Consider the following 12035-nt stretch of genomic DNA (forward strand, 5'->3'; position numbering starts at 1 on the left):
CAGGGTTTCAAGCCGACAGCATTAAATGTCTACATCCTTTAAAAAAGGTTATTTATTTATTTTTATCTGTGTGTTTGCCTGTGTACCGTGTGCACATTTGGTACCTGAAGAGGCCCGGTCCCCTGAAATGGAGGTTACCATGTTGATGCTGGAAATCAAAGGTCACCAGGAAGAGCAACAGGTGTTTTTTTTTTTTTTTCTTCTTCTTTTTCTTTTCTTCTTCTGAGCCATCTCACCAGAACCAACTTTTACATTCTTGTTCTTCTTTTTAAATAATTTATTGAATTTTACTTTATGTGCATTGATGTGAGGGTGTCGGATTTCCTAGGACTGGAGTTATAGACAGTTGTGAGCTGCCATGTGGGTGCTGGAAACTGAATTTGAGTCCCCTGGAAGCCACTGCTCTTAACCGGAGCCATCGCTCCGCTCTAGCCCTCTACATTCTTGATAAGGAAAATCTAGAGGAAGTTGTTCCTCTAGACCCGAAAGTGTGTGGGTTTTTGGCCCAGGGCCATTGCTCTCTTCACTGGAAAGGGTCCCGTGAGTGTTCCCTCTTTGCCCCTATGCCTCTTTCCTGCTGAGCTGAGAGACGCTCGGAGCACCATGGGCTGCTCCCCACCAAAGCCAGCTGCCTGCCTACCCCTCCATACTTCCCAGGAGCTGTTGTGTGTTCGGCAGCTCTGGGATATGATCTGGATGGTATGTGTCCAGGGAGCCTTTGATAGCTGAAAGCCTTGCCCAGGCTATCAGACTAGCAATTATTATAGACTCAGATTTTCCTTCTAAATCAGATGTGGAGGCAGGGCCACACCCAGTCCTGGTGCTGCACCGGGGCAGAGAAGGAACATCACACCTAGTACATATCCCAGCCAGGGCCGGGACTAAGTCAAGGTTCTCTTGGGGCTGCCACAACGTCTGGCTACTGCCACACAGAGACTCAGTGATCACTAATGGGATTTTAACTCGCTGTTGGCCAAATTTTAGCCTGGCTTTGAGAACTCAGTTTTAAGCAACTGGCATTAGATGTCTCATGTTTTGGGAACAGAATCCTGATGCACAGGTATTGAAAATGCCTCTCCCAGTTGGATGCCAGAGATGTTAAGGGCTTTCCCTTTGTATGGGATCAACACAGACTGAATGTGGGGTTTATCCTGCCTCTAAAGACAGCTCATCCCAAAGGTCCAACTTACAAATCTTCCACCTCTTTAAACTGAAATCTGAACCACCCTACGTCTTAGACCCTTTAAACCAGCTTCTGGGTTGTTTTTGTTTTCTAAATGCAGCTCATTTTTAGAATATAGGCATTAAAGGATGAAATTATCCAGACAACTAAGGATTGTTTGACGCTGTTCTGTTCCTTCCTATAGCACTGGCAAGGCCAGGCGGGAGTTAGCATAGATGCAGTGAGTGTTGGTTGTGTTGCCACTGGAGAAGAAGCCTGGAGATGGTGTCTGGTGGTCAAGTGTGCGGGAGGGAGGGCCCCAGTGATGGTCCATGGATATTCACGGGACTCACACGAGGAGGACCTCCCTCTTCAGGCCCAGTCACCCCAGGAAAGCAGTGTCTGATCCTCACTTTCATGTTTAACTGCCCCTCTGGGGCTCTGGGGGCAACACACAGCAAGCCCAGCATGACAACTCTGTAAATGTGTCTTATTAAATCGTCTGCGTGGCTCTGGAGGTCAGGAGTGGGCTGCAGAGTTTACTACGCTCATTTAGTTTAGATTACGGGTCTCTGCCTCTCCCAGGCTGGGAAGAGATCCCACGGGAGGACTGCCTCACAAACCCAACCATCTCTTTCCTGGGGGGAACAGGACAATGATGACAGACTCCTGGGCATGAGATAGAGTGTCACCAAAGCTTTATTTACATGCGTCATCATCTCTTTTACAAACTAGATTATGGTTTTAAATGGAATACACAGGCAATATCTACAAACGCCACGGGAAGTACGCACCTCCATTCCACCGGGAAGGGGCAGATTCCCAAATCAAACTGGTTTTGATCCTTGAGAAGAAAGGCGGCAGAGCTAACTCACGGCAGCGTATGGTTAGACAAGGTCCTCAGTACCCAGAATGCAGCAGGATTGCGTCTGCCTCAAACCAGACGACCAACTGCTGCAGGTGTTTAAACATGGCCACGCGCCACACGAAATTCTAGTTTGTGTGGGGTAGAAGCAAGAAATCAAAACAGGCCATTTTTACAGGTAATGTGTACAGAGGTTGTTTTCATTCATGCAACTTTTTTCTTAAAAAAAAAAAAAAACCCAAAAAACGTTAACCACGTGAAGCCTAAATGCACAACACACTTTTCAGTATTCACCAATTCTTCTGGTCTCCTTCACACCTGTCCACATTTCCCACGTACATAATGTGCCGGGACAAGTCTACAGAGAAGGCTGATTGCCAGACAAGGAGATCATTTTAGAGAAGTGACCAGACACACGCTTTAAAAAAAAAAAAAAAAAAACAGTCGCACAAGTATTCCTGGAGTGTGACCGAGGCCTTGCAATCATTCATTCATGAAAGAATACAAATGAATAAAATTCAACAAGAGAAAATACTTCATCCATCTAATCTGTATGCTATACACTTGAGATTTAGTTCAAACACCACTTATTCCTGTCAGTTGCTTGGGCATCTTTCTCTAGTCCTGTTTGACAGACGTGATCCACAGACATCTCTAACCTCATGCCCTGTGTTCCCACTACTTCTTCCCCCCCAGAACTGGCTTCTTTGTACCTCTGTATCAGTGATTGCTTTTCTACAAAAGGTCTGCTTTTAATTAAAAAACTCAACACTCGTCCACCTAATCATGATGTTCCCAAATACAGGAAGAAGATGACGACTCAGCCAGTCTCTTATTACCTTTCCTTTGTGTTTAGCGAATAGGTAGCGTTTTGTTTTGTTTTCCCTTAGTCCGGGGGATGACGGAGGGAGGGAAGGCTTGTTTTCTCCCCGCCTTACTCTTAAAGCTCTTTCCCAAGAGATTCAAAGGCTGCTTGCTCGTTCAGTGGATGGAGCGCTTCAAGAAAAGGCAGAGTTGTCTGTCCCTATGAACCTGTACATGGGTTCAGAAGTTGGCTGAAGTCACACCTGAGATGGGGTGTACCTCTCCTTAGGCTGACGCTAATCATCAAGCCCCAATGTCTGCTTTGTGCTACACCTAGTGCACGCTCCTCCATTAGCAGGAGACGTAGGAAAACAGTTCTATGTGCTTCAGCCGTCATTATGTTGCAGAGGATACAATGGAGAACACACCTCTAATGCAGTCACAGTTAACCGGGTATGCTGAGCCCAGTCAGTCCTAGAGCTAGGATGGCGAAGGCTTGCCCCATGCTCTTCTCTATCTTTGGTACAAGGTATCAGGTTCTAGAGCCTGAAGAGAACGCCAGTCTTCCACATGGGCCTTTGGCGTTCTGTGACATTGTCACAGGCGTGCAGGGCTCCCCAGGAGGGCTCACTGCACACTTCTTTCTCATCAGGACTCCATGGGCTGGTTCTAAGTCTGGAAGGTCCACAAGGTCACCTGCTCAGATGTCTCAACAGACCGGTTCCTTGTTAGGGACCTAAGACACTGAGAATGCTACTTGGTGGCCAATGGCCAAGCTACCCTGAAAGCAGGGTCCCAACAGAAGGTACAGAGGGCCCAGGCTATACCTCTGTCAAGTCTGACACACAATTGGGCTTCTTAAGAGAGCTTGGCCTCTCTGTGTGGGGAGTCTGAGGGTGGGAGTGCAAATACCCCAGTAGGCATTGCCGTCCAAGTCTCGCCTGAGCCTCTCCAGGGCCCGGCAGGCCTCAGCTCTCCACGTGTTCTGTGTGTAGAGTAAATCAAAGCACTCTGCCTCTGCTCTCCCACTCTGCCGAGGCGACTCTTGTCTCACCCTGTTCCCGCCTCAGCTTATAGTCGATTTCTAGGACGTTCTGTGAGATCTGGTGCCTGAAACCTAACAAACACTGGGAAGGAGAATAAACGAGCTACCATGTCTGAAAGGAAATCCAAGTTTTAAGACTAGGGGAATGCACCGGAGGGTTGTCCTTTCCACTCCCAGTGCCTGTAAACTGCAGAGCCAAGACATTATCTTGTGAGCTGGTCTGCGTTTCTTTAAACTCAACAGAGAATGCTCAGGGCCCTCATGTTGGAAGCACTTGGGGTTCTCCCTTGTACCTGAGCTTTCTCTGTTCCTTCAGCTGCCACCCTGAGACATTCCACCCAGGGTGCAGCACTCTGGGAAGCCAGAAAGCCAGTTAGTCCTCCACCAAAATGACACAGTTGCGGGGACAGCTGATGGCTGAAGCATCAGGGCGTGGCTAGCATCACCATCAAGGATTGGATAAGCAAGTATGGGCTCTCTGGCCAGCAGGTCACACGACTCCTATACACGTTTTCAAAACTGGACTTTAAAAATGAAGGTTATAAACATGTAGCAGCTTGGGAAAGGCAACGTGCCACAGGCCTAGCAGGACCACAGCCGCGTGGTAACGTACAGATTCCATAAAAGGCAGAGTGGAATCAACAGGGCCATCGCTCAGACACAAGAATCCAAGCGAGGCAGGAGAGACCTGTGACAATACCCAGTGGAACTCTCACTGTGCTAGGGGCTGTGATGGCCATCTTCACCACCCCCAGAGTGCTCAGGAAGCAAAGGTGCACAAGGGGGCCAGTGCTGAGGCAGGGGATTGGGTGGCACGCCTGGGTTGGTGTTCACAGCTACAGTGCAGGCAATGGCGAGAACTCAAGCGGGGAGGCCTGTGCTAGAACATTAGCCCACATTCCTGACGCCATGCATAGAGTTCCATCTTTGCTGTACATGATAAAATATTTTATACACTTAAATGCCTAGTGCTTTTTATGCAAAGAAGAAAGCCTTCAGATATCACTTTGGAGACATATGCATATGCTGTGCTAGTCAGAGCATCGCCACACCAGTTTTGTATGTACCAAAGGTGTTCCCAACTACGCTGTCTACCAAAGAGAGTACCACCTACACTCACACTCTGCAGGCTCAACAGAAAGCACCTATACAGCACCATAACTTTTTGGAAACAACAACAACAACAACAAAAATGAGTTCCACAGAAGCAGAAAAAGTTTTTTTTTAAAAAAAAGTTTAAATTGCCTTATCTTGTATTTCCATGAATCACTTGAAGAATTACAAACTAAGCCTATATATATAGAGATATCTCACCTTGTATACTATTGCCTGTCACTCATACACTTCTAGGAAGATCAGCGTACACACAGCAAGGTTGAAAAGAATCAAAAGATATGCACGTTTCACAAACAGTGCCGTTGGACCAGCTGGTGCAGACGTGGTTTGTCGCTCTCACACGCATGCTAAATGGCTCACCTGTAACTCCACGTCTTCTACGAAGCAGAACAGGCACACATTTCTCTTTTCTCCTCAAGACTAAACCCATTCGTGGCATTTGGCAACGGGCAGAGGCTGAGCTGATGCTTTCCTGAAGAGGCCCTAGTTCCTAAGAGCAGAGATACCGCCTACCGCGGAGGATGGCGGGAGACCACAGCCCCACCGAGCAGGCAACTGCGGAGTGGGCATCAAGGTCTCCACCCACAGACCACCCCCCGACTCAGAACTGGAAACTACTGGGTCAGATGCCTGGCTCTGTTTGCTTCGCCTACGCATAGTTCGGTCCTGGTCGGGCACGCAGGGCAAGCAGTTGTGCCATTGTTCAGTTTTTAGAAAAGGATAATTTTCTACCAAATAAAAGAAGAAATACCCGCCCCCCCCCCCATTAGTTTATGCAATGTGTTAAGTTTGTGGGGTCCCACAGGCTCAAAAGCTTGCGATGCTCAAGGCCAGACTGGGAACTGATATAACACCTTCCTTCTGCTTTTAAGTGTGCTAGGGAAAGGACAGTTAACATTTTCAACAGAAAAATACTGCAGGTTACTGTGTGTAGAAAACTCAGAGGGTCAAAGGAAACAAACACAAGACGACACTTAAAATATCCCCTAAACCATCATGATAGTAAAACACGACGGAGTCGCCAACGGGGTCCCGGTGTGCTCTGAAGGAGTGGGGGGTGCTGATGGGTGCTGTCCACGCTGGCAGGTCACTTGCAGATGAGTTAGATTTTGCATATGTTATAGAGTTCTGTTCCACGGGTAAGGGCTTCACCCAGGGCCAGGGCTGCTAACAGTCTCTGCTGGGTTAGGGAAGCGGCGTGGGAGTCTCAAAGGTGTCAAGCTGTAAACGGATCACTGTCCACTTGCTGAGAGCAGATTTGGCAAAGGGTTTTCTCTGTAGGTCTTCCGTCAGTTTGAGGGTCTGAAAGAGAAAAGAAATCCAGAGTTATTAAGGGCATTCAGAAAGCCACAGGGAGGAGGAAGCTAGGGGTCAGCCAGACACCCGCCTGTCTGACCTCAGAGCCCAGGTCTGTGCACTAAGGCTACTGTGCTAAGTGCTTCAGGTTTGACATCTAAGGATAACACAGAGAACTGACTACCTTTAACTCTTATTATAGCATCCTGAAGTTAAAAAGCCCAAAAGAAATGTGATTCTGCACTGTGGGAGATAACTGAGAAAGGCACACTAGGAACATTTTGGGTGGGTTTTTGCCAAGTTAGGGTCAGCCAGGTACGGAATAGGGTTCAGTCTAGGTTTTGGAATGTAGATTGCTTAAGACACACAAGCTGGTCCCTCTGTGTCCTCCCCATCAGCCCAGGGGTGACCTGATCTTGGTCAGCAACCAACGCTTAGTGAGATTTCATGGGGAATCCTGGCTTTTCCACTGTGGAAGATTCAAGTGAGCTATCTTACCAATTAGACTTTTATATATATATATATTAAAAGTTTTGAATTAAAAAAAAAACCAACAACCATACAATACATATTTCTCACAGACTATCTTGTTAATAGCATGATTCTGCCTCCATAGTCATCATGGAGGTTTCCCGAGAGCACTCGGGGAGCTCAGACGAGTTAAGAGAATTAACAGTAAGAAGTACACCCAGAAGGTCTGGACAGATGGCTCGGCAGTCAAGAGCACTGGGCGCTCTTCAGGAGGACCTGGGCTCACTTCCCAGTGAGCAGCCCACTACTGTCTACAACTCCCACTGCAGGGGATCTGATGCCCTCTTCTGATACCCTACAGGTACCACCCACGTGGTCTGCTTACATACATATATGCAACACTCCTAACACAACATAAAATAAAAATAAATACATTTTTTAAAAAAAGAAGAAAAGTATATATACTCAGAGATGAAGCTAAAGGAATCAGGCCGCACCCCAGGACGTAAAATCTGTTGTCTGTGGAGACCTTGCTGGCTGGCCTGGCGTACAAAGCAAAGCAACACCATAAGGTTGCCTTCCGAAGGGACTGAGCAACTGAAAACTGTAGGCTCTGGCTGCACAGTGTAGCGCACCCCCCACCTCCTCCTGGACTCTAAGACTCCTCCTGTGACTGAGTATCCTGTCTTACTGACTTTGGTGACAGCACTAGAGAGCAGAAGGAAGCTTGGTTTTTATTGGTAAAAACTATGAATTGGGAAAAGAAGTCCCGTCTCTTTCTGTAGACCCCTTGTTTGTCTGAGAATTTTTCCTTGGGGGTGGGGCAGGGGTTAGTATTCTGTTGTGTAAAGCCGCTAGACAATTTTATTTTGGCCGATAACTTTTGAGGGAGAAAAAGCTAAAATAACCCCCAGACACCAGTATCTGAGGACGTTGGTAGAGATGAGACTGCTCTAAGTCATCTGTGCGGGTCCCTGAAAGCATGACCCAACATGGTCTCAAAGATAAAGTCCTTTCAAAGGGATTAGGTCCCCCCACCCCAATAAGAGCTAATAAATCACAGTCTAACACCACTATGCCACTGATCAGCAGGGGACTAAGTTCCCCAATTCCCCATCCTGACTTTCTGTGAGTGCCTAGGGGAGACCTGGTAAGGTATTACCTAATTCAGATCCCTCCCTGGTTCCCTTTGGTGCTAATTATTCTGCTGTGAAAACCAGTGCATGATGGGAAGATGACACACTTCATTCCCTAAGAAGAGAGGTTGAATATGGCCCACTTTGATCCTGGGGCTGCTACAGGCTGGGAGGGAAGCATCCAGGGTGTAGTGAGCTACGCAACATGTTATCATGTAGTTAGGGCTGGCCATGGCCTGGAAATTGGGTCAGAAGCCCCACCATAGTCCAAAGCCACACCAGCAACAATCCCCAGGCCGCCACACCCCCGTTCCCTCAGCGAAGCCGCAGCATCTTCTGGGAATGTCATCATTAAGAAGAGGAGGCTCTGATCATCACCGTTCTCCCCTTGCTGCAGAATGGGGTGGGGCCATCTGTGACACTATGTGCTGGAGTTCCCTCCAGGGGCTCAGGCAAGGCCTCCCAGGAGGCCTGTGCAGGAAGCTGCCTCCGTGCCTCTGGGCTGAGCCAACAGGGCCAGAAACAGCTCCTACAGAGGGCACATCTCACAGCAAACCCTCACGTCACCCTCGGGAAGGTCAATGCTTTGTTTAGTTTCTCTGTGCTGTGATAGAAGGAAGAGTGTAAAGGAACCAGACAGAGACGAAAGAGAAATACAACCATCCTGAAAAGGGGCATGGAGGACTCCGGCGACCCGCGGAAGGAGCAGCCTCTGCAGCTCACTGCTGGCTCCCACCTGTCCTTCATTCAGGAACCGAAAAAGTGGGGGAGCAAAGGGACAGAGCCAGCCACGGCTGGGGACTCAGTGATGCCCTGATGAGTGTGAAGTTTCATGGGTTTTCTGGGCGTTCACACTGGTTTAGGTAGCTGTGAGGATTCTGTATGCGTTGATGCTCCTGTATCTTAAAAACAAAAACAACAGCAACAGCCCCCTCCCCCAGCCAGACTTTAGGATGAAAAGAAAGCCGAGGCTGGCAGGCTTCACTGCTGTGCCTCTGCAGTCACTAAGCAATGTACCAATTAACCAGACACACTGTCAGGCTTCCTGGTGACCTCCACGGGGAGGAGGAAGAGTCTCTTCTCTCCTAGATAAGCTTTAAAAGTTCTTTACTGAGTCAAGGGGAATGAAGTGGGAGACCACAGAAGTCAGGAGGTATATTCTAAAGACATCGGTGGGTGCTGTCACCTGGTGAGAGGTAGTCCCTTGGTAACCCTGGCATCTATGGGGAAGGCTGCTTTCTGCCTAGTTATCACCACCAAGTCACAGGATGTTCTAAGAGTGGGAGAGGCCTCCAGAATGACATCAAACAGAACAACCCAATCCACTTGAACTTGGACTCGGAGCAGTAACGGTTCCCACTGCTGGTCTCCCACAACCGAATAACCTCACGACGCAAAGCATGTGTTTGTCAGCAGCATTTTTATCTTCTTGGCAGAGAAGAAATGAAGACCCTGATACTAATATGCTATGAGAGCTGAGAAGGAGCAACGGATGGAATTCTTAGGCTCCCAGATCCATGAGGCTTAGTTAGCAGCGATCTCTTGGCTGGGATTTTAATTGTCTGCCTGAACTGCAAGGTACAGTGAGGCGCTGTGATCGTCACGCTTGGACACTGAGAGTTTCAGGACAGCCTGTAACCCCATGGTCAAGCTGGGGACCAAGCATAGAGCATTCAGCGTAGACAAGGAAGAGATCCTCTGATGGACAGGGCGGCCTCTCAGAGTTCAGAGAACAGTTGTGCGTTGTTAGACTTAATGCTTTTTGCTGGAGCACAGAGGCAGCCAGACCCAAATGCTACACCGCACTTTGACACGTTCCTGTGGAGTTCAACTCCAAAGGTAAACACAATGCATCACCGGAAAAAGCAAGGGAGACCCGGAGGCAGGCAGTATATCTGGGGCTTGGCTTCTGCACGTCCCATCCCGGGCCTACGACTGGCCATGCAATGCTGGCCAGAGAGGGGACTTAGGAGGTACCATCTGTATAAAGCTCCATCTTGGCAAACGCTGCCATGGAGCTGTGACAGGCAGTGAGCACTCTTGAGGGACAGGCAGGCAAGGAGGTTCTAATTGCAGGGGAGGGCAGGTTTGTTTGGTGACAAAGCTCTCCAGAAGGAAACCTGGACCTTGTGAAACCAACCTGTCTGGAGGAATGGCTGTGCTCTGAGGGAGGTTTGTGCTGCCTCTTTGGCTGACCGTTGAGAGATTGGACCCCAAGAAATTAGAATCTCCCCAGGAATCTCCTGCAGGAGAGGAAATGCCCTTGAGGTCAGCCAGAGATGAACTTATCTCCAAGAGCAACATTTACAACTGGTCAGAGACCTCGCAGGGGAGGCGTGGCCATGAGACAGTCCTTGGGCTGCTGAGCAAAGCACCTCCTACTTTCAGTTTGAACCCCAGCTCCACTGTCAGTCAGCATGCCCAACTCAAGACCTGGGGAAGTCTCTGGCTCCTTCGTCCCCCTTCCCAACACGGCCTCAATGAATAATCCACCCCTTTTGGGCTCTTTGCTACCTATTTGTCTCTGATAGTTGGCTTATTGAGTTCAGGTGGCTGAACCAGGACACAGACAGATAAGTGTTGTTAACCATGGGAAAGGCACCGATCTCTACACACTGAAAGACAGAAAGCACAGCTTGCAGTGAGACTGGTGACATGTTGGGCTGGACTGTGATGTGCTCTACTCCTCAGCACGCTGGAGCTTTCCAGGTGTCAGGGAAAGCTTCCAGGCCTGGCTGAGAAGACAGAGCACCTCAAGAGCTTCTGGTTTCCAGGACACTTTGACGCCTAGATTTGTCTGCCTGTCCCGTTGGCTAGCCTCTGTGCTGAGCTGACAAAATGCAGGGAAACTGAGAGAAGCAGCAATCTTCAAACTTCACAGCTGAGGACAGAGAGCTGTGGCAGGAATCACTGAGGCTAAAGAGAGCAGAGGACTGCCTGTCTCTGCCTTGAGGGACGGCAAGAACCTCTCCGTGCAGACAGGATGGCAAAACTGTAGACTGCATATGCTCTTGACTCTTAGACGCTTCCGACTCATAGAATAATATGCCAAGTTGGGATTCTGGTCTTTTAAAAGAAACACTTTTGCCAAGTGTGGTGACACATGCCTTTAATCCCAGTACTAGGGGACAGTGGAAGGCAGATCATGTGAGTTCAAGGATAGCCTGGTCTACACTGCATGTTTTAGGCCACCTACATAGTGAGATCCTGTCTCAAACACAAACACCACCAGCAAAACCCAAATCAACCAACCAAAAGGAACTACTTTCTGAGAGGATGTGGTGGTTGTAGGAGTTAATCACCCTCAACTATTGTACCCCAAAGTTTAATTGGCAAAGACCTGCGGGATCCTCCACTCTCTCCACCACTCTCTCCTGGGGGTCACCTTGGGGACGCTCCGCCCAGCCTACTCTCCTCCTATCCAGGTGAGCCACCGCACAGCCCTTCACTCTGCCTTCCCCAGATGTTCTCCACCTGTGCCTTACATCTGGCACAAACATCAAGTGCCCAGGATGCCTACCCACACTCTGAGATCCCAACACTGAATTCCTTGAAAGCGGGACAGTCTTCACAACGGTGAGTGCCGGGAACACTCGCTACTTCAGGAGCATCGCCTTAGGCACAGAGTTTGCTCTCGAGAGCACAAATCCTTGTGACTGAAAGACAGTGTTCCCAAAGAGAGCTTAAAGTAAAAACACAACACAAAACAAAACAGGTTCGCATGAAGCCTTAGCTAAGTGAAGGAGCCAGGCTCTTTGAGTGGCCGGCCCCTACTTTCCTCCCTGCTCACTGCAATCCCCAGATGCTGCAGGTTCTAGGACCTCCGGCACCCAGCAGAGCCTTCTGCTTGCGGAGCACAAGTGCAGACTGATAATGCTTCCAGGAAGAAAACTCCTGTTTCTTGTAAGATGAAACTGAGTAAAAGGCGCATATAAACATTCAACAGACTCTCACCCATGGAATCAGTCTTCCTGTGTTTCTGTACAGCCCACCATATAAAGCCCTCAAATCCCACCATTAAAGGTCTTGCTACTCAGTCTCATGCTGCTGTCACAGGAAGAGATCCACCATCTACAGAAGAGAACTGGAGCCTTGAAGAAATGTTCACAGACCTAAGCCATGACCTGAATAGTTCCTATT

The 12035-nt window shown here is 48.8% G+C and overlaps 1 protein-coding gene across 2 annotated transcripts in view; it reads right to left on the reverse strand.

Annotated features, from left to right (window-relative positions):
• Positions 1–1843: 1843 nt before the first annotated feature.
• The window catches only part of Foxo3 (forkhead box O3), a 94851-nt gene continuing 84659 nt past the window's right edge, over positions 1844–12035 (reverse strand). For both annotated transcript variants that reach the window (NM_019740.3, NM_001376967.1), the window contains exon 4: positions 1844–6294. The gene's annotated coding sequence lies outside the window, so the exon portion shown is untranslated. The remainder of the gene's footprint in view (positions 6295–12035) is intronic.

Source organism: Mus musculus, chromosome 10 (genome assembly GCF_000001635.26).
Source record: "Mus musculus strain C57BL/6J chromosome 10, GRCm38.p6 C57BL/6J".
In the NCBI taxonomy this organism is placed as follows: domain Eukaryota; kingdom Metazoa; phylum Chordata; class Mammalia; order Rodentia; family Muridae; genus Mus; species Mus musculus.